The sequence below is a fragment of the Caretta caretta genome, chromosome 7, assembly GCF_965140235.1.
Source record: "Caretta caretta isolate rCarCar2 chromosome 7, rCarCar1.hap1, whole genome shotgun sequence".
NCBI lineage: Eukaryota > Metazoa > Chordata > Testudines > Cheloniidae > Caretta > Caretta caretta.
In genome coordinates, this window is record NC_134212.1 from 80,320,676 (window position 1) to 80,347,607 (window position 26,932).

The 26,932-nt window shown below is 40.0% G+C and overlaps 1 long non-coding RNA gene across 1 annotated transcript in view; it reads left to right on the forward strand.

Moving 5' to 3' along the window:
* The window catches only part of LOC125640591 (uncharacterized), a 96,866-nt gene extending 71,404 nt beyond the window's left edge, over positions 1–25,462 (forward strand). Inside the window, exons 2-4 of the long non-coding RNA XR_012669506.1 lie at positions 22,959–23,061; positions 24,610–24,661; positions 25,105–25,462. This is a non-coding gene — a long non-coding RNA (uncharacterized LOC125640591). The remainder of the gene's footprint in view (positions 1–22,958; positions 23,062–24,609; positions 24,662–25,104) is intronic.
* Positions 25,463–26,932: the final 1,470 nt, after the last annotated feature.

Below are 26,932 nucleotides of genomic sequence, written 5' to 3' on the forward strand. Positions count from 1 at the left end.
CAAGAGTCAGCAAATGTGAACTGCCTAAATTTTAGAGTGGAATTTGGAGACAGATTTAAAGATGCTGTTTATATAATACATTGAGATACGGAACACATCCTCTTCCTCACCTCTGAAAAAACAGCATGTGATTTGTCATGTTGGTCCATGGTAACTAGAGACATTCATTCTGAAGGAAACAATGGCAAAAGGAACTGACAACTTATGCCAACCTGCTGCACTGCAATCACTTTATCTCCTGTTAATATGGAAGATGATATGTGTTCCCAGTGGAACGTAGCACTTATATAGACAAGTGAGAAACTGTGAGATAGCTAAAGAATAGTGCAAGGGCAAAATCCATTTGGTAAAATAAAACAAACAAAGGGTCATCCATCCAAAACTGCCATCAATTCTTACAAATAACACAAGTCAGATAAAAATGCCACTTAAACAACCAGAGCAGGCCCATTAAAAATGCAGTTTGCAAGTAACCATCTTAATGGCTTTATAAAAACCCGGATCTCAAAGAAATTTGATATCAAACCCTCAGGTCTTTACCTAGTTTTTCCCTCACTTCTGAGAGTGGAGGGGGTCATGTGCAGGAACCAGCTAGAGGTCTGCATATATGGCAATGGCAGGTCAGGAATAGAAGGGAGCATGATGAGATGAAACTGGCTAAGCTCCTTTAGATTCTCCATTCTCACCAAACACAGGGCAAATCAGAGCTAGTTCTGGGAGTCTGAAGGGGAAGGATTTGGCCTTCTAGTCTTAAGTTTGAGAGATGTGTTTGTCCAGTGGTGTGTGTACGTGTGTGTGTGTGTTAACATATAAAGATAACATATAGTACTTACATTATCGTATTGTATCCTGCATACTGATACACCTGTGAAGTACAATATGTTTTCCCAACATAAGAAAAGTAATTCCATTGTTTGATGTGTGACCTTGATACTGTGCCCTTTTCAATTATAAAACCGATAAGTGTTTAAACACTTATTGATTTTATAAACTAAAACTCCAGTAAGGTCACAGTATCAAATAACAGAATTAATTTTCTTATGTTGGGAAAACATATTGTACTTCACAGGTGTATCAGTATGAAGGATACAATACCATAATGTAAATTCTGCAGTATGCAAACTGAGATGTGAAAGCAGAGTCTGCCCTTGATAAAATTTACTCTACAGTGGGATTTTCAGAAGTGCTCAGCATTGGCCTAATGCTGCTCCCACTGAAGTCTGTGGTAACAGAGTTAGGCCAATTATGAGTGATTCCAAAGTGTCATTCACCTCCACACCCCAGCCACTGTATTACATAGCGAAGTCCTTTATCTCAAAAGGAGTTTCAGGCAGCTGTTAATTCTGATAAATCCTGAATCTTTTTAAAAACTTTAGCTGTGATTCATTCTTCAAGCTCTCCTGCCATTCATAAACCATTCAAGCTGTGCTCTAGCAGTTCATGCTGTTGAAAAGAGACTGAAGAGTGAATTATAACCTTTCTTCTGCTAGCAAGATAGCTAGTGGCTACCTTTTTATTCTACAAGTAGTAGCTGATATTTATGATAATATGAACAAATATGAACATTACTAATGTTCGAAATTTCCTAATTCTCATGTGAATCATCTATAATTACCCTAGACTCCACATTCTGTGTGTCAGAGAAGTTTAAAAAAATAAGAAAATGGTAACAAATATTTCATTCTTAAGGAATGGGAGAGCTATAAAGAAAAGGAGACTAATGTTTTCTCAAACTTCATGGTACTCTGGAAACCATGGTGGACCCGTCTTTCTCCTTAGACACTAAAAAATGTCAAGTGTAAGAGCCTGACCTTCTGTAATCCCTTATATTTGTGAGTAGACCAATTCAAGTCAATGGGACCACTCTTGTAAGTAAGGATCAGGTCCTATATGATTTACAACCATTGTGGTATATGGTGGTTTCTCTTGTCCAAGTATGTTGGTCAGTTGAGAGAAGGTGGAATACTAAAATCAAGGGTCCTTATTCTCCATTGTGGTTTTGCCTCAATTTATCAGCTCCCCAAAGCAAAATGAAAATGTGGAGCAACATTGGTCTCTAGCAAAAGGCCTATCCAAAAAGGAGGGAGTTAGAATCCTATATTCCTATGTTACAGCCTTACGGATACTGGCTGCTACCTGTAATTTTAAAGTCTTGACAGACTCCCTGATTCAGGAGAGCATTTGGGATCATCACCTATGGGAGAAATTGCTCCAGGAAGGTGGTCTCACAGTGGACAGATGCTTAGACATGGGGCAGTCAGTGGAAGTATCGAGAGAGGATGAAATCCCTAGGAAGCACAGCACCTCCAAAAGTACATGCAGTGAGACAACAGCAAAGGAGAGCAGGTGTCCAGACTCTCTGTCGTTAGATTCATTTAATGTAGGAGACGGTATGAGTGAGTAAAGAAGTATCCCACACTAGGACATCATGGCAAGGAATGTGGGAAGTTGAATGGTTTTAGCAGGGTATGCAAGAACAGAGGATGGTCCCAGAAAGATTCAGTTAGTCTTGAACAAGAGGTGGATGGTACATCAGACAACTGTGATGACATCTTGATCCACTCCTTGATTCTGAGAGCATATCTGGTCAGGCTCTTCGGACAGGAAAGCAACAAGACACGACATCAACCTCCATGCATTCAACAATGTTAATAGAGAAACGCCCTGTTCTATTTCAGCTGCATAGCAGGGCTCCTGTAATGTGATTCATCTGGGAGACTTGGACTCAAATATACCCATTACAGAGACCAGCCACAATCTAATAATGTAGAATGAGAGCATAATACAGCCCAGAGGAAAAAGTGATTCCTCATAACCAACCCGAGAAATAAAAGATGTTACCAACTGAAGTCTGGGGTCTGTGGTCTACCACCACTGCTGGGGAATACAGCCATACAACCCCTGGATCTGATCAGGGTGCAGCACTACTGAAATGTTATAGCTGTAGTGCAAGAAGCAAACCGGGTAGTCCCCCTGGACAATGGAGATAATTTTAAAAGCAGTGGAGATATTTTCAAAGGCAACAGGTACCTCCTAAGGAAAGCTGCAGCTGGAAGTAGATCCTCACAGTGGAACCTGTGTGCTTACCCTGAAGGAAAAGTCTGATGGCACTACATAATTCAGTATGCAAGGAGCTTCAAAGTTTGCAGAGCAGGGAATCATAGCACCTGTAGAGGCCAGCATAGCCTGGGTAAGGAGCATGGCAATGGTAAAGAAGCCACCAGACAGATTTCACATCTGCATTTACCCAAAGCCACTGAATTAAGTATTGAAAAGGTGCCACTTTTCCACTGCCCACAATTGATATAATCTTGCCAGAACTTTCCAAACCCAGAATCTTCATGGAGTGTGATCTGAGGTTTACCACGTAAACCTGGATAAACAGCCCAGCATGCCGACAACTTTTGCACCACCATTTGTTAGTTACAGGTGGCTGGGCATGACCAGCACCAGAGGTGTTCTAGGGAAGACTCCCTCAAGTGCTGTAAGGACTGCCTGGCGTCAAAATAATTGCAGATATTATCCTCATTGTAGATGAAGGGAGCAATGATACAGAAGCTGAACAAGACTATAACAGAAAATTATACGGTTTTCTACAGCAATGCAGGGAGAAGAACATAACTCACCCAAGAAAAAATGTGACTCAAGAACAGCATGAAGTGACACACTGGACATCTGCTCACTGCAAAAGGACTGAAAGCAGATCCCAACAAGATCAAGGTAGTCGGACATGTCAGCACCAGTGGATGAGAAAGGGGAGCAGCACTTAAAAGGAATGATAAATCTTCTGTCCACCCCTGGCTGCAGTAGCGGAACCATACATCCGCTCGCAAAGCAGGATGTTCAGTAGGACTGCACAAGTCCACAGATGCAAGCATTTGATGCTGAAAAAATGATCATGGATGCTGCTGTCCTGAGCAACTACCAGCCAAGAGAGAGAGATTGACACTCCAGAGTGATGCATCAGAGACCAAATTGGGTATAGTTCTGTTGCAGGAGCACCCGGTTGTTTATGCCAGTAGAGCCCTGTCAGACACCGAACAGGGGTATGCCCAAATGGGTCTGGGGGAAGAGAGCTTCTGGCTGTGGTATTTTGAGTGGAGTGATTCCATCAGTATGCCAGTGGCCCCCCAGTAATAGTGCAATCAGACCACAAACCCCTAGAGACAATCAATCAAAGCCCCTTTTTAGTGCCCCAGAGAGGTTTCACTGCATGTTGATGCACCTCTAGCCGCACTCAGATGTTATCCAGGATGATTACTGGTGTTAGCTGACACCCTCAGCAGGGCATATGTAACCAGTGTCAGTGAGTTGGGGAAAGGGGATTGGGACACTGAACCCTTTAACAAGCAGCTGTCTTTGACTGTCTAGAGGAGTGTATTTACTAGCTTGGAATGAATATTCAACTCTGCTCCTTAATAGCAGGTAGAGCACCTGCCGATCCTGTGATAACAGTCAACTGAAAGAGAAGCGGTTACCGCTTCTGGAAAAGGTTGGAATGTGCATATTTACCTTCAAAGAAAAACAGTATTTGATTACAATGGATTACTACTCAAATTTTTGGGGGGTTGATGCCCTGTCTGACACAAGAAACAAGTCAGTGATTTGGCAGACTGAGGCCCACTTTGTGAGATCTGGCATTCCAGAAACTGCATTTACTGACAGCAGACTCCACTTTGCCTCAGAAGAATTCAGGAAAAATGCCCATACAAATAGGTGTTTGACCACGCTTCCTCCCCCCGCCCCCGCATACCCACAGAGTAATGATGAGGTGGAATCAGCTGTGAAAAGAACTGTGCCTGTGACACCAGGCTGTTAGCATTTTTAGCGGACAGGAATACCCCCATCAAAGGGGTGCCAAAACAATCCATGATAGGTACTTATGGGGTGAAGGACCAGGACCCTGCAAGCAATTAAGGGAGACCTCACTATGAGGGTTTTTTGATGTTTATAAAATAGCGGAGATGTATCATGATCAGTGGAATGGGAATCAGAGGGCCTATTCTTCCTAGAGGAACTGTTATTGGCTGGACACCAGTGGAAGAGGAGAGTTAGGCTGGAAGCAACTCAGCTGCATGGACAGAACAGTGCACAGGGTTTAAAAAAGTTCCACTTGTTCAACTTAACCTGCATTCACCTTCAGCCTTTGCAGATGAAACAGTGCAGAGAGAGTGTAACAGGATCACACTTTACTCCAGCTAGGCTGTGCTTCCCACTGCCTATAGAGAATCATAGGAAGCAGAGTGTACGTCCAAGCAACCCTGAGGAATCTTACACAATAGACACTACTGTGAATTAATTTAAGATGGAATTTGTGGGCACAAAGAGTCAGAGGTGTTCACAAGAGCCTGTCACTGTCCAACATTAAACAAGGCTTGACGTTTGGTAGGCTGAGGTCTCTGCATGCTGTGTACCATGGCAAAAACACCATCAAAGTCCCTTTAACCTCTTATTATACATACAGAATAGGGAGACTAAAAGTTGAAGCATTTGAAATGTAAAATATCAAATAAGGCTTTCATTTAAAAAAAAGTCCCCTTTTCCTGTAGCTGGAGAGAGCTTTTAGAAAGAAATCTGCCTTACCCCTGCTTCCGCTCCATTGTTTGACAGTCTTTTGAATTGGTAATACCTGTTTTTTGGCGGGAAAAGAGAAGTTAGCTGAGATGGGCTGGAGCTGTTCGTTGTTAAAGTCCGATCCTGTTTCCTAAGAAGACAAACACACACAAAACGGGAGAGAAAAGAACTGCAAAGAGAGAATGCAGCTTCTCTCTCTGGTGTTGACCCTCGCTTGTAGCCTCATTGCGGGGAAAACCACAGGTTCGGCGTGTAGTCTTATCAGCCACTCTGAGATCTGGCAAACTTGTGTCAGCATTAGGCTGTTTTGGGCATTGCTTTTAATTGCCTTTTCCTGGCCACAGGCTTACAGCAGTGTTGAAAAATATGCAGTCTTGGACAGCTAAACCCAATTTTTATTAGACAGAAGGAAAAAAGGAGAGGGAGAGGAAGAAGATGAGTGAGGAAAAGGACATGTGGGATGGATGGGAGAGACAAAGGCTCACATCCAGGGGGTGGTTCTCTCACTTTTGCAACTTTTCCCATCAATATTTGTTCTCCGTTATTGTGACACTTTATGGATGTTCACACACTTTTTACAGTTGAACTATAATTAGGGTAAATTTGTAGGCCCAGTTATTACAGCAGGTCTGTGCAGCTGCCCAAGATGACTGGGAACATAAAGATAGGTTGTCAAAGCTTGGAAAGTGCTAGTGTACCTACATGTGAAGTGAGAAGAAGGGAGTGAGACATGCCATGTAAATTTACAATGCTATATAAAAACTAATACAATAACATGAGGGTAGAGGGTGCAGAAGATAAGAGGTTTCCTTTCATTTGCTCTTCATCCTCAGAGCATCATTATCTTTTCCCTAAGGTTCTGCAGTCTTATCAAGGATAGAGCTCTCCAGTAGCAGTTTTACTTGTGTGGGCACTGAAGCATGAGGCCTCTTTTTCCTGTCCCCTCTATTTTTTTAATAAATTGATATTTTCTGATGGTGTTAGATCTAACACATGAGCCTATGCGCTTGGTGAAGGAGACTGCTACTGTGTTACTCAGTATTAGTTTAATTATCCAGCCATCTCTACAGAAAATTGCCATACATCCTAGCATATTTACTTTATTTTGTTGCCCATATATGAGTTAGATTTTATTTCCCCCCTTAGACACTATGTTGTTTGGAGTTTGTGAGCCTTGTGGTGGTCTGGGCTGGGTAGGAAGAACTGGCACTGTGAAAGAAAATGTGAACAAAATTACGTCGCTTATCCTTTGAAATATAAGGAAGAGGAATAGAGTGAAATGGAATTCAGAGGCAGAACCCTGGTGCATATTTACTGAGAATGCAGACAGCACTACAAAGAGGTCTGGGTGTGGTTAGCAAGAGCAGTGCAGGTAGGGGAGTGTGTAAGAGAAGATATGGGAGCTAGCCCTTATGGTAGCATAGCATATCTGAGGTAGTAAACGCCATGAGAGGGGGGAAAATCTGTAGGAAAAAGGTAGAGGGAAACTCTAAGTCATGTTCCAACTTGTCAAAAGCTGCTAAAAGAAACTACTAATTGTGTCTTTTAACCAGAAGAGCCATAAGTGAGCCAGATGTTAATCACTTGTAATGGTACGGGGGAGTCATGAAGTATTTGGAAATAGGTCTCCTAGTTGCAGCTCTGCTGCTGGCCTGCTGAGTGACCCTGGGCAAGTCACTTCACCTCTGAGTGTCTCCATTTCCTCATTTGTAAAATGGGGTTAAGGATGCTTAGCGCTTTTGTAAAGTGCTTTGAGATCTTCAATGAAAAGTGCTATATAAGAGCTTGGTATTTTTGTATACTCTCATAGCTATAGCTTTTTTTATATAAAAGTTCTCTATGACCAGTGAAGAGGCTATAGGTTAGGTAGAGAATGTATCCAAGGAGTCATAACCGAGGCACAGCGACAAGAGACAACAGCGTAAGGCAGGCAATGTGGTAGGCCACCAAAACAGTTATTTGAGAGGAACTAGGAATACTGCTGTCAATGTCTGTCTGAAGATAGAGGTTCAGATGGAGAGGCTAGGAGGAACCCATATCGTTCTGATCTTCTATTTTGTGTTCCGACAGTAACTCTGAAATCTCAGACTAATTGCTAACTGACCCTTATTTGCTATCCGAATAACTGCATCCAAGGACCTAATAAATAAATTAAAAAAACCCTTAATTTATAAATCCACACTCCTACAATGTGTTGAGAATATTTTAATTATCAGCCTTTACAAAGGGGAAGAGAGAGTTAAAAGTTCTTGTAATACTGCTAGGAAACAATCCTATTTCACAGTAAATTCTCTGACAAATTGAAACCACTTTTTAAAATCACCACAGATTATTTTGGAAGAGCTAACTGTAGATTGGTTAAATTTCAGTGACAGGAAGATTACTTTAGACATTTAAAATAATTGTGTACAAAATGTATGCATGAAAAACAGAAAGGGCAAATACTTTCCATTTGTTTAATGGCATAAGGGCACTTGCAAACTGTGAGACAGTGGTAATATGCAGGAGTAACTACTACATTTTTTACTATCAGATCCCTTCTAATCCTTCCTAGTCTTGGGTTATTCTCCTAAAGGGACTTTTTACCAGCATGTTTTAATTGGGGTTGGACACTTCTTAAAAATTTGATAAAGATATATAGCTGTGGCCCAGAAGTAGCCAATTTGTAACGGGTTGCTGCCTGTTGTTTATCACTTCCATCCAGGTAAGAAATATTCTTTTAAACTGAAGTTATGTGCCCATAATTTCTTTTCTTATCGCTGAGGAGATGGCATGTCCTCAGAAAACTGGTTGCTTTGTTGTATAAGAATTGCAATGTCTTGTTAAGACAATTGAATACTGAGAGACCATTGAGAAATAAAAGCTGTTTAAGGTAACACATATTACAAATGTCATTTTGGTAAGAGAAAGTTTGTGGTTTCTAAGGAAAATAGTCACTCAGAACTGTTAATATTATATGTGATTTGGTCCTTTGGTCCTTTCTGTGGAATTATTTTTAAACCTAATTCAGGGATAATCTGGAGCTCAGAATTTAAACTTTGAGACGGGGGAAGCTGCTACCCTGGCCAGGAGGCCTGTGGTAATTCAGACTTCACAGGTCTACTGTCATCAGCCATCTTCGGTATGGGTGGTAATTACTTGAAAAATTACCAGGTGTGGGAAGTGTTAATGAAATAGGCCCTCCAGTAAGGTGACTGTTACAACCTTTGCAGTAAACCGTGACTAAAACCTGCTGATACTCAGGTAAATAGAGTGATATATTTGAAAATGGCACTCTCCAGGTGCTAAATTTCAGAACATTAAAGATCACTTAGAAAAAGGAAAGGACTGTATCTGATAGTTGAATGCTCTGGTGAATGTCTTTCCAAAGTCAATAATGGGAATAGTTAATGCAATTCTGAAGACCTCTGGATTCCATTCTGTACTTCATCAGAGGATGGGGAACAAAGGTGGCTTTAATCCATCTTTATATCACATGGGTCGTGGATCAGCTGGGGACCGGCACAGTTGTAATATCAGCAACCTTTCCGGGGCTGCCTGTGGGTATGTTACAGCCCAGAACCTTTGCCTCAGTGCAGGCTAAAGAAGCGCCCTCTGTAGTCCTCAGCACCAGTCCTCTCCTATGCCAGGGCTTGTGAGTGGACCAGCATAGGGCTGATTAGGTAAGTCCTATACTGAGGAAATTCTCCCTAGATCAGTGACTGGAGAAAGGGTGTGGGGGTATCTCTCTCTCATGTGCTTGCTCTCATGGAAATGTTCAAAATGAAACCTAAAACCATTTGAAATTCAACTGGTTTAGGGGTCCACCAAAAACTTGAAACCATAGACCCGACTCTCCCCTACATCAGAGCTGCTCTCCATTGTGCCACCAGCACAAAGCTGCCCTAAAGTAGTCCTATCTGAGCTGACCACAGAACTAAGACCCAGGATGATCTTCTGTGAGTGTGGAGCCAGCATAAGGGCTCCTATGCTATATTCCTCTCTGTGGTCAGCATATGGGGACTGGGTGGGGAAAAGAGGATTTCTCTACAACACCTTGATGATTCAGACTGTCATAATTGACCCCTTGGAGGCTTTTAAAGAAGTCCTCTGGCTGCTGTAAATTGATAAACCTAGTGCCCAGCCAGCCCAAAATCAGAGCAGCACAAGTGGCTTAAAATGATCTTTGTAACCCATCTCCCCTAACTTGTGCTCTTCAGCTAGAGCCAAGAATCTGGACCCCAGTGTTTGCCAAAAGATGCAGTAAATTGTGCAGACTTTCTGAGAAAATTTGAGTTTATGGTTTTGCATTGCAATCATATTGAAATCACAGTTTTAAATGGCACTGGCCCGAAATTAGGGGAATCTCATTGATTTTAGATTGTTTTTAGACAATGCCAAACAGTGGCTGAGTATGCAGCAGTTGAGGCAAATGAAAAATCCCTGTCCTGAAGGGCATGGATATTTTGGATTTGTTTGAACTTGATGCTGCGTAAGGAATTAAGTTGGGATTACGTCCATGTGAGTGAAGGATAAGGAAATGAGTTAAATTAAATACAGTGTTGGCAGGGTCTTTTCCCAAAGAAAAACCCACAGCTACAGAAGTTTGTTAGTTAACTCCAGCAGGTCTTAAGTATAGCAATGGTCATTGATTTTTTTTTATGTTTTTTTTTAATCCTCTTTATTCACAGATTCATTTTTTTCACCTAGTGGAGAACTGACTTAAAAAAATCCCCCGAAATAAGTTTTGCCCACCCCCTTGGTGTCAATTCTTGTTTAATTTTTGTGAAATGTGGGCGTCAACAACCTACTCTAAGTAGAGAGGGTGCAATTATCCTACACTTAGAATTCACACATTTCGTGATAGTATATGGCAGCTAATATGGTTCTCATGCAGAAGTGCAGAATCATATTAATATTGATAACGGGAAAAAAAAATCCTGTGGGTTTTTTGTTTTTTTACATAAACTGTTAGTCTAACTTTACAATCTAGTCTGTATAAGCAAATCCTTTTGTAGGATTGAGCACTAAAATCATTAATACTTTATATGATATTTATTATGAAAATAACCAGTTAATGCTAAAATAAAAAGATGTCTAAGCAGGTATTTTGGTAAGTGCAATATGAATGATGAATCAACAGAAAATTGTAATCAGTGAGTTAAAATTTAAATTGCGGAGCATTAGACCATTATGAAATCACTTAGTAAATTTCACTGTTTGTAGCTATATTTAATCACTCGGATTGCAGTACTAAGACATATGTTTCCAAAGTGTTGATGATCATTTAGATGTATTATCTCAAATGGGAGTCATAGTGTTCAGTTTCTTTGAATTGCTTAGAAAGTGAAGCTTCCAAGTGCTCTAGCTTGAATGGTTGTGATGAAATAAAATGAAGCCTGCTTGGTGTATCCGCTTCCAGAAGGTAAATACACTATTACATGTTTCCTCTTTCAGAAATATTTAGCATCTGTGTTGCTTTTCAATTTGTGTATGGGAAAGCTGACCCAGTCAGAACTGGATGATATACTGGCTTTTTCTTTGCAGCCAATTCAGAAAATGTTCACAGGTATTACAAAGGTTCGTAGCATAAACCTCAGCACAGTTTTGTCACAATTTATAAAGGTGCCATTGTGCTGCTAATTTGTGACCAATCCCAACTCCTCTCCCCATTTGCAGTTCATACCTTATGTACCCTGGTGCGAATACACTTTTGGACTCAGATAAAGTGGGGAAATAATTCCAGAGGTAAAGGCGCTCCATTGAGAATAGCCTACTCCAAGCAGGCAGTGCTAGGATTTGTCTGTCTGGAACTGCACAGTGCAATAGTCTGAATTGACTTTGTGTAGCACAAGGGAAGAGAGTATCCCAGATACAAAGGATTCATACCTCATAGGCTTGAAACCCCAAATAGGTCTGTAAGCCAATTCAGTTTACAGAGAGCTGGTGTTAAGTGTTCTGTACCACACATTCCATAAGGAGAAAAGCCGTCACATTCTTCACTAAGTGGCAAAAATAGTCTTTGTTCATGCTGAAGAGTTGATAAACTGCCCAGATGAACAATTTGGGACTTTGCCTTTTTAGCCAGATAGGTGAAACTTCTACAGGTTTAGTGTATGTGTTGTGGTTTTATTTTCTTCATGCATCTCTACACACATTTGGCCTGATTCTAGTCTCACTTAGAGCTTGTCTACAAAGAAACTTAAAGCCAAATAACTAAATGAGTTTGATTTAAAAAAAAACCAACTTTAAAATAGGGCAGTCTTACTCTGAAATAAGTATCCACATGCAGACTTGCACCAAAATAACTAAGGTGTGAATTAAAACTGATTTAGTTTTATTTTGGTACAAGTCTGCACAGACCAAACCCATACACTAGCAAATCACGAGTAACTCCACTGAAGTCAGTGGGCCTGAATCTCCATTGACTTGCACTCTTACATACTCATTTAAACTTGTGCAGTGTGGGTATAAAACACTACTAAGTCAGAATTATTCGGTCATTTTACACCAGTGGTAGCATTTTACATCCACTTGGAACAGATGTAGATGTACACACAAGCTGCAAGGCACTGTAGAACCAGACAGTGAAATCACACTAGTGTAAATCTGGTATAATTGAGGCCAGAATCAGGCCTATTCAGTTTCCCATAAATTGGATTTATTATTATGGGCCAGATTCTGATCTCAGTTACACTAGTATAATTCCCAAAATATTTCTCTCAATCAGTGGAGTTACTGAGGATGAAACCAATGTGATTGACCTCAGACTCCCTGGGCATAGATGAAATCGACGGCCCAGCAATACCTTTGTGTATTTCTACATGGAAAAGAAAACCCTGTGGCTGGCCCATGCCATGGGACTTGGGCTGTGGGGCTGTTTCATTGCTGTGTAGACTCCTGGGCTGGAGCCTGGGCTTTAGGACTCTGAGGGGTGGGAGGGTCCTGGAGATTGGACTCCAGCCCAAGCCCAGAAATCTACACAGCAATTAAACAGCCCTACAGCCCAAGCCCCATGAGCCTGTAGGCTGGCACAGGCCAGCCACAGGGTTTTCTTTGCTGTGTAGACATCATCTATCTTCCCACACTTGTGGCACAGGTGTACTGAACCAAAGGGCACCATTGTCTCACGTTTTTCCAAGAACAAGGAAAGGGAAAGAAACAGAGAAGAGAAATAAAGAAGGGGAAAAAGCAAAGATGGACCAAGATTGGAACTGTGAATGTGATGTACCATCTTCCTCGCCTGCAAATTTTGAAAGATTTGGAAAAACAGGATCCAGGTCCTCCTTATTCCAGGTTTTAGGGAATAAACCAAAACTTAGTTAAGACTTTACTCTTGTAAAATGATCCACAATCCCTTGTTGCTGGAAGGTTCTCGACCAGTGGATACCTTTGCACATCTGGGGGTCTAAGATTTTGCAAAAATAAAAATCATCCTGAGATGTACCCATTGTAGAGAGACGATTAAGTAATTTTTCATCTCCAAGTAAAGCTCGTCTGATTTATGACATGCATTCTACGGGACTATAATAATAATGCCAGATTTTCCCAAAAGTGTTTAATAGCTAGGAGGCATTAAAATATATAGTTTGGTGAGAAGCAGTTTGAGGCAAAGAAAACTAGTTTTCAAATCACTCAGAAGAGCAAATTACAAATATCCACTTCTCTCAACTCTGTCATTCAGCTCATCCAGCCCCCTTCAAGCAAGGTAGTTGCAGGTATGATGCACAGACTGTCCACCTGATATATTTCGCATGAGCCTGAATGCAGCATTGAATTGCAATAATCCAATTAACTGAAGGCTTAAAATTTCCATATTTTTCCAACAAACAAAAGAAACACTATTTTCATCTATAGTTAGGCAAAGTGCAGGTATGCTGCATACTTTAGACCACTGTTACATAACATTGTAAGGATAATACTCCTTTAAGTTCTACTTTTGAGGACAGTATAATAAGATTGCTGACATTCAAGACCATCCTCTTTGTTGGCATTATAAAATGGTAAACAAAGGAACTAACAGCCATTGGATACTTATGCCTATGGGTACAAGATGTTTGATTTGGAAAAATTAGGATAGGGATTCAGATTTGAATTAACTTAAACCTTGGGGTGTTCTGGCTGATGTTTCGATTTGGCCCATTACAAAAAGAGGGGGCTAGCTGTGAAAACTGGATCTTGATCAAATGCCTGGCCAGACTGCAGAGTTTGGATCCAGGATTTTGCCCATTGAAAAGATAAGGGCTAGCCAAAAAGTTTTTGGATCCACTCTGGGTTCAGATTCTGAGCTCTCAGAAAATATTTGTATCAGTGATTTCTTGCTAGGGTCCACCATCTCTATTCTAAACTTCACAAAGCTGCTTGGATCACTTAACTAATTAAACTAATCTTTGCTTACGAAGGTTAAGGTAGTTACAAAAAAAAAGTAAATCACTAAGTACTAGAAACATTGTTCTGTGAAGGGTTATGAGACTGCTGACAATTAGAGTAATGTAATCTCATAATCTTTCCCCATCTCCCCTGACCCCTGGCCTTTTAGTCTATTATTTGTCATAATATTTGCTCTGTAAATATCCAAGAAGTTTATTGATCACCACTGTCAAACCCTTCTAATTAAGAGTGAAGTTCATTAAATAAGCATATAGAAAACAGCTACATCTGGCTGTGTAAAATGAAATGACTATCTTGTAGGCTATGAATTTGTGACTACAGTGTGAATTGGATATCAGTGCAAAATGTGTCAAAGGATTATGATTTCCTACCAGAAATGATCATTTTTACCCATCAAGCCTGCTAGCTATGTATTTCTCAGGGAAAGTGATGCAAGAAAGCAGCGTTTTTTATTCATAGTCATGAAGAGTCATTGAGTGACATGGTTTATATTTACTAATCATCATATTTTATAGACCTGGTTGCAGGGAAAAACAAATAACTACAAAACAGTGAGAGATCTTGGACCCCAATACTGGAACTGGCTGTGTGGGTGGCCCCCAGCGCTCATGCTGGGTTAGCTGCAGGCCATATAAAAGAAAAGGAATAGTGGACTGAGAAGAAAAGATGGTCAAAAGTCTTGAAAGAAGACTTAAGGGACAAGAGAAGAATCAATATGAGACCACTGATAGATGATGCAAACACTACAGTGACTCTAACTATAGAAGACCCATTCACCCAAAAGACATTTTCTTTTAGGGTATTTTTCTTATGCCACAGCTTATTTTAAACAAATACCATACAGGTAGAAATGTAATTACAATATTCCCATTAAAAGTATCTTTTTTCATCCTTTACATAAAACTTTTAATTCCCTGTTACTTACATGAAAAACATAAAATTTCAGGATAGCTATTAGCTAAACACAGCATAGGAGACCTGCTGAGACCATGTCATGAATTGAAGTATAACGGGCAGTATTTGGAATTAACTGGAGGTGGTTTTGGTTTTGGGTGGTGGGGTTTGGTTTTTTTGTTGTTGTTTTTTTGAAGATAAAGCCTGCTGTAATAAGCTTGCAAAACATAATGTCAGTGACCTGTTTCTTTACCTCATAAATGAGTTTTTGTTCTACCTCAGTGATATTCAGATCTATTTAGAGTAAAAGCTTTTAGTACTACAGACAAATTAGCAAAAGGATAAAAATGTTATTGAGTTCAATCGCATACTTCTCAATCTGGAAGACTCAGGTGAGGGACGTGACAAAAACCCAACACAAAGGACACACAATCATTTATGAAGGAAATTTTAAATGCTGTGGATTCTCTTCATTAAGCTAAACAACTCTTCCTATAAACGTATGCTTATTCTTTATTTCTGTGTAAATGATTTTCAGCAATTAAAAAGAGGGAGATGCCAATTTTGGAGGAACGTAGGTAACTTTGGGATTAAAATGGTATCTTCCTCAAATGAATTTCAGTTGAGAGGTATGTTCAGATCTTTAGCTCCATTGACCCTTGTACTATAGTGAAGTAAGCATATCTTTATTTAGTGGGTAAAGGCAACCACTATATAGTGTAGCTTAAACTTCCAAAGCAATGTACAAATATTCACTAAGCAGTTACAGATTTAAATGTATTTTATAAATATCTCTCAAACTGAGATCATGACAGTACTTTAAATTTTCCCTCTAGACTGGTTCCTGTTCCTGGAGTGTCCTCCTTCCTGAAGCAACCTGTAAGCTCTGATTGCCATTAGTAGTTGGCAGAATGGCTGTGTCAATTTGCAGCCGTATTTGTTTTCCATCCGTTAGCATGTCCTTTTCAGCAGTGTTTCTCCTATCTTAGTATGTGTTTCCTTGCCAAGTTCTTATTTAAATGATTAGTCTTATTTCAGTATTGACGTGTTCCTATCCGTTTCCTCTTTATATGTACTCCATGTCTCTTCCGTGCTCTGTTACTTATCATAACTCCTTTTTTCTGGATCCATAAATGGCTCCAGGGAGCAGACATATCTAAAGCAGGACATTTTCAAAAGTTCAGAGCAATGATTCAGGAGTCTGCAGGTGAATGCCAAATTGTCAAGCTAATGCTCCAAAATTTCACAAGCACTCTGATGGAATATACACTTTGTACACATGGGGCCAGTACTTATAGCAAGATGGCTTCATGGCCATGCCATTTTATTTCTTTATTCATTTCAGCTTTTTTATAGAGAGAAGAATTAATATTGCTAAAAATGTTCTATTTTAAAGTCTTTATACAGAGTAGCTCATATTTGGTGATAGTAGCTAATTTACAATGAATCACTCTTTTCCAGAGAAGCATACTTGCTATTTCACTTCTCAGCATCACCAGTAAATAGCATAAACATACAGAGAATCATAAACACAATACAATACAGCAATACAATACTCAATACTACTAATAATAATAATGTATTCTTTGTGCTCCCCAAACTCCCACAGACTTAAAAGCAAGACCTACAAATTGGCTCCAAACATCAACATGTAATATAGGGCCTGAGGCTTGCAGAACACTTGCGACTCCATTTGAAGACAATGGCAGTTGTAACTATGTAAGGCTTTGCAGGATTTAGTCAATAGCAAATAAGTGTTTAAAGACACAGAACTCTGTCAGTAGCTCAGAATGGTTAGACTAATTCATTCTTTTTTCAGAGACACAAAGATCCCTCTTTCTCCCCACAACGTCTCTCCAGAAGTCATATTCTGAACCTAAGCAATGTCACTCAGCCTCTTTCAAGGCCATATAGCACAGCATGAAAATCATCCTTTGCTCACGTCAGGGCTTGAGAAGAAATTGGAGTTGGGCCCAAACCACGCAGTTTAAATCTGGCTCCAAATCTGATTTTTTTTTTAAAAAAATGATTGAACATATCTGGGAGCAGGGATTTGGCTCAGTCCCTTGTAGAACTTCTGCATAGCTAGTCGCAAAGTTTGGTTCTGGATCTAGATCGGGGCTTGATCCAGCACCACCACTTAGGCTGAAGTCCCGGTGTCCTCAAGAAGAGTATTTTGTCTGCCAGGAGACCTCTGAATATAAAGCTCCCCAAAGTTCAGATCTGTGATTTTTGATTCTTGATCATTTCTGAGAGAAACTTCAGTTTAGGTTTTGTGGTATGGTATGGTGTGTTTGCTGACATCACTGGATTCTGAATTTAAACATAGCAAACCATGAAAAGATTTTTTTTAAAAAATCCTGCATATCTGGAACACATCAGTTCTGTTTGTGAGCCAATAGCAATAATCACTGTAGAGAGAAGAAGGGCTGTTGTCTTTTGAGGTGAGGAGTGTCAGGGACTCAACTGTGAATCCTTTGCACGGCAGTGTGTTGTTTTGGTCCAGCCCAAAAAGTCATCTTTGAAAGATTTCTGTGAGTTACTGACTCTTACAGCTGTCTTTCCAAGCGTGCTTTCTATATTATCAAAAAGAAAAGGAGTATTTGTGGCACCTTAGAGACTAACCAATTTATTTGAGCATAAGCTTTCGTGAGCTATGGCTCACTTCATCGGATGCATACTGTGGAAAATACAGATGATGTTTGTTTTTATACACACAAATCATGAAAAAATGGGTGTTTATCACTACAAAAGGTTTTCTCTCCCCCCACCTCACTCTCCTGCTGGTAATAGCTTATGTAAAGTGATCTCTCCTTACAATGTGTATGATAATCAAGATGGGCCATTTCCAGCACAAATCCAGGTTTTCTCCCCCACACACACACTAAGGTGCCACAAGTACTCCTTTTCTTTTTGCGAATACAGACTAACACGGCTGTTACTCTGAAACCTTTCTATATTATGATTTTTTAAATGAAGGATAATTGCTGACTGGATGCTAAATGAGTCTTAGGTGAATGTCAGTGTATCCTTTAAGGATTTGACATGTCACTTGCAGACTCGTACACTAGTGATAAGATGCTGCTGCAAGCAGTAACCACTGCAATTTGTTGCATTCATTTTGCAATGCTATTTGTAAGGCTTTGGTTTAAAAGCACTAGAAGTTTTGTCCAAATTATTCTGCAGAAGTGTCCAAAAGAGGAATAACCTGAATTTACACTTCTTTCAGGAGTAAAACTGTAGTCTGTCATGTTAGTTTAACACAACTTTTTCTGTACTACTGTCAATGAGTCATATGCTGCCCACAGGTCTAGTCTAAACACAGTTTTTGTACTTGTATTACCTTATTTGTTGGTTGGGGGTGGGCTTTCTTTTGTTAGCAGTATAGATATGCTGGTAGAATCCCTCGGGTGGATGCAGTTATATTGATATAATTGTGCTTAATCCTGGTCCCTGCAATTTTACACCAGTATAACTGACTCAACAATAAGGGGTGGCGGGTTGTACCATTTTAACTATACCAGTATAATTAACGTAGTGCAGCATTTGTGTGTAGACAAGGGTCTACACCTGCTTTCTTCAAAAACTTTCATCGGGATGGAGGAAATAGGTTTTGGTCTTGCAGAACTGAGGTGGTTCCAGCCTCAAAGTCATCCATACCCTGAGCTCTCCGGGGATCTTGTCACTACAGATTAAAGTGGTGGGTCAGAGCATCTGCAGTGCTCATTTTGCTTCCCACACAGCTCCCAACAAAGGGGATTTGAAACTGTGAAGGCACAACTGGTCCTGGTTCAGAATAACCTGGTCTTCATGGGAGCATGGCACAGAGTGGCTGCTTCTTATTGCCACTTTTCCCCGCAGCTGCAAATTGTTTCCTTGAAGTTAGGAGAAGGAATGCAGCAGAGCTGTCGCTCTCTTTCCTCCGCTGCTTGGGTCCTTTAATGTACTGATTTTGCTACCTTCTAAATCACCTAGCAGAGGGGCTCAGGTGGCCAGGCACGTGCCTGTTAAAATGTAGTGTGCGCTTAAGAAATGTTCCAAGGTATTTATTAGCTGAAACAGTGTAGAGTAAATTAATCAACTTCAATTTTCAAATTAAAACAATATTAAATGAAAGGGAAGCATATCTAGTTATAATAACCCAGTCCAGGCTAGTGCTAAGGTTTGGACATGGGGCATTCACTGTGCCAAAGCCTGTGACTCTACAACTCAAGCTAAAAGATTTGGGGCCAGATTTTTAAAGGTCTTTAGGTATCTGAAGATGGAGATAGATGCCTAGCTGGATTAATAGAACCATCTAGATTCCCAACTCACATTCATTTCAATGGCAATTAGATGCCTAGGTAGCTTTGAAAATCCCACTAAGTGCCCAACTATTTTCAACAATCTGGTCCTTGACCATAAGCTGGAAGGAGTAGCAGACAGCTATCTTCTGTAGATCAGCCACAAAGAGGATATGAACACTGGATTGCACATTTTTAAAGGTTCCTCACACAATGTTAAGAGAGCTAAATATCTAGGTTAAATTGGAGGAAAAAGATATTAACAAAAGAAATATCTGAAGCAATGATAATGGTGTCAGCCGCATACATTAATATTTGTGAAGTCATTAAAGGAAAAGAACAATGAAAACCAGACTAAGAACTGCTTTGGGTGGATCACTCACACATTTAGAAAGGTTCTGAGTATAAACCTTCTTCAAGAAAGCAAGACAGTAACCTTTTTTTGTAATGATTGAGGTACAAAGAATACCGTGACAGAAAAGCACTACCCAAGCTATATTTTTCTGAATTTAAACAACATGGCTTACTGAACCAACCAAAACCTCTTTATAAATCAAGGAAGTCTGCACATACAGTACATAGTGATCTTTACATGACATCCTTTGAATTATATCACTCTTTGAAATTTATCTGTAAGATGAAGTAAAGCATAGTAGAGGGAATTCAAACCAGATAAATGTGGATTTATTTACTTATTATTGAGACAATTATAGATCAGATTTTAGTGTAAGTTTTGCCATGACTGAATAAGTCTTGGAAAATTGCATACAGCACTTTAACATTCCCCTCCCTCCACCAATTATGATACAGTTTTCAACAGTGACCCATCAGTGTTGCACAGAAAGGTGTGTTGCACTGCCCACGAGCACATGGCTAACATGTTTGTGTACCAAAAACTTTACAAATGTAGGCAGAATTTACATTCTGAATGAAGCAGGTCTCTACAGGAATACTGCTTCCATTCTCTGCACATCTAGTACCTACACATCACAGATTGTTTTGCCTGGTAGTCACAGAGCAGAGCACAGCAGTAAAAGATGCTATATGCATGTTTCTAATGGTATAGGGAAAGCTGGATGACGTTCTATTATTTGAGAAGTAGCAAGAGCTCATATAATTACAGTGTCATACATATTTATAAGGCTGTATCTGCAACTTTCATGGGGACATTGCCTGACTGAGTATTTAACTGTGCATCCTTAATATTTTTGTAGCATGAGCCACAATTCAGCAAAGCACTTACTCAAGTCTGGAGTTTAAGTACATACTTAAGTGCTTACCTGAATAGGGATGGATTTAAGCACATGCTTAAGTGCTTTGCTGAATCAAGGTAATTTTTTAGGAAGCATACAGTATACTGTTTGAAACAGTAAGCGCAAACCCTTCAACACTTAAGCATGTGTCTAACTTTGCAGATGTGAGTAGCCTTATTGACTTCAATGTGACTACACAAGTGAGGGATTAAGTAAATTTAAGTGTTTGCAGATCTGGGGGTAAAGCAATAGGAAGTACAGAGGTGTAGAATAAATTCAGATAATTGTGTGTGCACACTCCTGCTGCATCCAGAAAATGTGTAGATTGTTTTCTTAAGCCAATGTATTTCACCAGTAGTCTTTTGGAGGTGGAAATTGAAATAATTCTTTAAAAATAAGTTCATAGGTGATGTAGTATCTACCATATTTTAAGAGGAGCATTAACAATTTCAAAACAGATTGATCTACTGTATGTGGACTTATGTTTCTCCTCCTTAGTATTTCATTATTTCCATATTTCTTCTGAAGAAGCCCTTTTAAAATTAAAGTGAATAACGGATCTGAATTCTTAGTAACATTATCTGATAGATCTGTTAATGAAAGATATACATTTTCTGGGAAGAGGGAAAAATCAGTGATTCATGTAAGACTTTCTAGCTTTCTATATTTTAAACCAACAACAGATTTTGTTTCCACTTGAATCACACAACCACTTTATACAGTTATTATGGACTTTTCCAAATTGTCTTGCAAAGATTTTGAGTGTTAAGAAATAAATTCCCTTATGCTTGTCACATTTGTTCTTCCCTTTAAAAAACCCAAGTATTTACAACTATTTTTAGCTGGTAGAACTATAGCAAAATAAGTATCTTCCCAAGTTAAACTTGTAATAGTGCCAATTATACAAATTATACCTTTTCTGGAATTTGCATGGTTATACTTTCTGAAAAATCCTTTCTTCACATATTCTTAACACTTTAAGACCAATCTGAAAAGGTGCCGAGTGACCCCTGTGAGTTCCTGAATGCACTCAGCTCCCATCAGACCTATTAGACCTTTTAGTTCCTCTACACAACAACTCATGTACCAATGCCTGTGTGATTTAAATTGAACTATTCAGTGGTTAAAGTTAAGCATGTGTGTAATATTACACTCCGTATATGGAAATATGCTTATGATATGGATATGACAAAACTGAGATGTACTTTATGAAAGATGGCTCATGTAAGGTAACCTTGGAAGGGTTATGATTTACTGAATGCGTCTACACAATTTGTATGAATGTATCATTTTTTTTATCTGAAGCCAGGAATATTGACCATGTCTCTGTATTTCAAATGTGCTGCTTTGGGAACTGTTTGACTCAGGTCAGATAGCTCTATACAGTGGGAACTGTTTGACCCAGATCACAGCAAAATAGCTTTCCAGCGAGTGTGGGGAGGGGGGGAAGATGACAACATGAGGCATCCTCACTATCCATACAACACCACACCTGAAAACACCTGCGGAAAAAAGACTTAACTGTGGGAAGTGATGGTCCCAGGCTGGAAGGATTTTTACCTTGTGTTTAAAAAGAACAAAAACAAACAAACCTGGGAAAGCCAAGGCAACTTGTGCCTTAAGAATCTGCCAGCCTGTTTATCACTCAGGGTGAGAATTTGCTAATTTGTATCCTACCTATCTAGTATGTTAAACTCAGTTTGTGGCATTTGTTTATTTACTAAAGTAATCTGCTTTGTTCTGTTTGCTATCCCTTTAACCACTTAAAATCTACCTTTTTTAGTTAATAAACTTATTTTGTTTATTATTAAACCCAGTTTATGTAATTTCTAATGGGGGAGGCAAGAAGTCGTGCACATCTCTGTTCACATTGAGGAAGAGGGCAGATTTTTATGAGCTTGTGCTGCACAGATTTTTCTATACAGTGCAAGACAATATTACTTTGGGTTTATCTCCCAAAAGGGGTGTGCACATGAGTGCTGGGGGAGTCCTCTCACACAGAGCTGAGAGGCTCAGTGAAATCCCAGTACATCAGGTGGCATGCCAAAAGGGGGGGTCCAACCCATCACAATGTGCTTTGGTGGATGGGGGCTGAGTGTTCATCACCTTTATCTTTTTCTTTCATAAAACCAGCTCCCTGACTACTCTTATCAACCTCGGATCTTTATTCCCCATCATTCCTGCTGTCTGGCACAATTATCTTCTGCTTTTCATAGCAGGCAAAAAGTTGCATCACCGTCCCAGGGCTATCAAGCACAATTACAGCTACTAATTACGTGTTGGCTAGCCAGATATGCTTCAGAGTCATCCTGCTCACTCGGCTTCCCTTGTTGTTTGTGCTGGTCCATTCACCTGTCTGGGTTCCTCTCCTTTCCAATCCCTAATATTCCAATTCCACACGTAAAGCTGGGTGAGTAATGGATTTTTTGGTTTGCTGGTAATTCCGAAGAATGGAAAAGTGTGGTTGTGACCTGAAACGTTTTATTTTTCCCCCGAAATTTTTGACTAATGAAAAAGTCAGAAAACATTCTGAGTTCTGTTAAACAAAGAATTTTGGTCAACCTGACTCAGTTTTTCATTTCAGTTTTGGGCATTCCACTGCAAGCAACCGAAGTTTAGAGTCACCAAATGGCTGGAGGAGGAGGAGGAGGTGATGGTGCTGCTGCTGCCCTCCTTATAATTTTTAGGTCAGTGTGCAGAATTCTCATCTGGGCTGTGAGAGACCAGGTTCAGGTTTGCCCTCTATGGGGCATTCTGTTATGGGTCTTTCTCAACTTCTGCTGTTGAAGCTGTTCTACTGTGGATAAATAATGATGTAGTCATTGGAGTAGGGACTTGAACTTGGGGGTCCCATCTGAGTGCCCTAACCCCTAGGCTAGAGAATCATTCTCTCTTACAATGAATAGTCATTGTGCCAGGGAAAGAGTGGGGCTGCCACCAGTCTTGATTAGTGAACTGTAGGAAATGCAGGAATGCCACAATCCGTTTCTGACCTTTGGGGCTGTCAGAAGCACATCCTCCCCTCCCCCCATCCTGCTGCTGTAATGTGTTATGTTTAGCGCTGTTCCCATATCCAAGGGTTAATATATGCTCTTTACTCAATTGTGGAGGATGCCATTAATAAGTTAATTCCAGTTTTAGAGTAATTACAAGGTTTCAAAGATCTTCCCTACACTTACAATGGGGACTACTGCTAGAGCCAGTAATATCTCTAGAATATTTTAAAAGAGCATCCACTCTCTGTACAATTTTCATGGAGTATTTGGCTGCCTGTCACTTTCTGTAGAAATTGTGGAACATAGTCTGTGCTCACACATATTCCAGTTCAGGTAGGTGCTTAAGTACGTGCCTAGCTCTAAGCATGTGAGTAGTCTATCCCTTGGGGTTGGAACTCCTTCGATCCTTAAAGTTAGGCACAAGTTTAAATAATCTCTTGAAATGAGACTGTCATGATATGGATCTGACCATCAAAGAGCCTACAGGCGTTAATGTTAATGTATTGTTAAATTACAAAGAACTTGATAGCAATGGTAAACTTAGTCAGTTGAAACAATGAGAAGTCCTTGTGGCACCTTAGAGACTAACAAATTTATTTGGGCATAAGCTTTTGTGAGCTATAACCCACTTCATCAGATGCATGGAGTGGAAAAAAGTAGGCAGGTATAAATATACAGCACACACAAAGATGGGAGTTGCCTTACCAAGTGGGGGGGTCAGTGCTAATGACACCAATTCAATTAGGGTGGATTATAGACCAAGAAAGCTTATGCCCAAATATATTTGTTAGTCTCAAAGGTGCCACAAGGACTCCTCATTGTTTTTGCTGATGCAGACTACCACAGCTACCCTTCTGAAATTAGTCAGTTGAGTTAGTTTTTAAACAAACTTTAGCAAGTTGCCCCACTAATTTATAACAGATGGATTTCAAAGGCTTCCATGCTGAGAGCAGAAAGAAAGCTGCTCTGTATCACTGTAGTTTGAAGAACTAGGTAAACCTTTGCCAAAAAGATCCTAGGTTCCTTTATAAAACTAACTTTCATGAGCAAGTGATAAGAGTCATCAGTGCTTCTTAAAGTGAATAATCAATTTCAGGTCTCAAAATCCTGTTAATTTGCGGGGGTTTCATGGATAATATATTGCATGCGTAACACACTTTAGAAATACTGAAACTTAATTTTCCTATGAACTGTGAAGCCTCAGTTCCTTTTCTACTGTTCTTTTCTTTGTTCTAACAGTCTCCATGGATGCTGCAGAGGAAGGAGGAGGAGAGCACAGAATTATGCTGTGGTAAGCCATTTTTGTAATGAGTCGTCTCGGTCCCTTTTTCATTCTGGAATGGCTCACTGTCATCACTTTCAAAGTCATTTAATAGCTGTACTAGACCTAAATCAAAACTTATGTTCATATTTTTTTTACTCGATAGTTGTACCAAAGGCTTGAGTCAGCATTGATCATGGTTGAGTGCAGACAAATTCTGCAGTGGCTCCCACACAACTTGGAAAATGTTACTGCTTTCACTTTTGATACAGTACAGCCACTTTCTTTTCCCCTAAATCCCACCTGATATACAGGTGCCAGTTTTTAACTATTAGAATATTCTTGATTTGTAAATTCATGTCACAGGTGTTAAAACATTTGTCTTCATGGAGACTTGCATTATAACGAGTGCTTGATACACATTGTTTTACAGTTTATATATACACTCTGGATTTTGTGCTACTGTGTTTCAGTGGAATCAGAATATTGTCAGTAATGAAAAGAAATGGGAGAAGAGAGTTCTAAAAGTAAGAGCCCAGGGAAGAGAAGGAGAGAGTGAAAAAATATAAAAGGGGAGATGCCCTGTAGAAAGGAGAGATTGGATGAAAGTGAAGAAGAGGATAAAGCAGAAAGAAAGAGAAAAGGACAGCAAAAAAAAAAAAGGTAAATGAAGAGGTGTGAAAAGGACAGATAACAAAGGGGAAGTGAGCAGAAGGATGGGTCAGAAAATCTCTTTCCAATTGAGAGAGAGGCAGCAGATGGGAAACTATGGGCCTTACTAAATGAAGCAGAACAGGTCCAGTTCCACTGTGTGCTGGTGCAGGAACTGGGTGACGGGATTCCCACCCCCTGCATGCTGTTAAACCTCATTCTGTAGGGGCTTCAGAATGAAAAAATTAGTGTGATCATCACTACATAGATAACAAGGTTCTAGCATTGCATACTATTCTAGGCCTGCAGATGGAGGAGTGGATATGGCAGGTGAGGTTGCTACTCACCTGCCTGGGGTGAGGATTCCTTCTCCCTCCGCTCATGAGCAACTCACCAATGAGAAGCCTAGCTGCTTAAGATGTGCATTGGGCCAAACTATAGCACTTGGATACCACAGTGATAAATGCCTTAGATTTCTGGTTCTCAATTTTTAACCACCTGAGATTTCAGGTGAGATTTCACTGTTGTTTGCTGTGACCTTCCCAGGGGACTATGGGATTACATTCTTGGCAAGAAACGGAATGATCTTTTTCTGGGAGCTGCTACAGGAAAATGTTTATGTATGATGGTTGCTGGGAGTAGGTTGGAGTTCTAGGGAGGGTGTGTCTGTGTAGGGGGTGCTGGAGTATGTGGAAGTGGTACGGAGTCTGTGGACCGTATCAGCGGCTGGTGTGGATTGCTGGTGCTGAGTTGGGGCTGGGATAGAAGTGAGAGCTGCTGTGGGATTGGCTGGGAGAGTGATGAAGCACCAGTGTGTGTGTGCAGCCATAGAAGCATGAGGAAAGGGGAAGAAGGTATTCCAAGCAATTTTGCCTTATAACATTATCTACATTATTTAAATGTAGACAAGAGTTTATGGCAATCAGAGCACTTGGGTTAGGTGAGTGGGGGAAGCCTGTTGCTTCAATGAGGGATCTATAGATGAGATCAAGGACACGCAGGAGGGAACATGCAGCGAAGTGTTGAGATTTGTATAGGACAAACAGGAGGGAGGCTGTAGCCAAAACAATCTGGAAACAGTACGGCTGGGTAAGTGGTTTATACAGTTTTAATATTTGAAATGTGAAGTAATGAGTCTGAGAGTGAACAATGACAAAGGGAATTATATATTAAATAGGCACAGCTGTGAGACTGGGCACAGGTTCTGAGATAAACTAAAAATCACTAGCTCAATGTCTGGCAGCAGTAAAGAAAACAGAGTCCTTAGATGAACACAAATCTGGAGATGATCTGGCAAGATACAAAGAGCTAGTGAGATTTCACCTGGAGTATTGTACACAATTCTACAGATTACTGAACATGGGACAAAGATCTAGAAAGGAAAATAAGGAGTAAGGGTGATGAATCATCTCTGGGGTGTATTTATTAGAAAAGGAGATTATGGGGGGATGTGTTTGAAATGTAGACTGCCGAAAACATATGAAGCTACAAATTTCTATGCAGTTTATTTAGTTAAATGTCATGCATTTTTAAACACTTCAGCCCAGGAAAACAAACTTTTTTAAATCAATCGCTGCATTTCCTATACATGTCAACTGAGTTTTATAGTCTAGAACAGTGTTTCTCAGCCCTCAGACTGCTTGCGGCCCA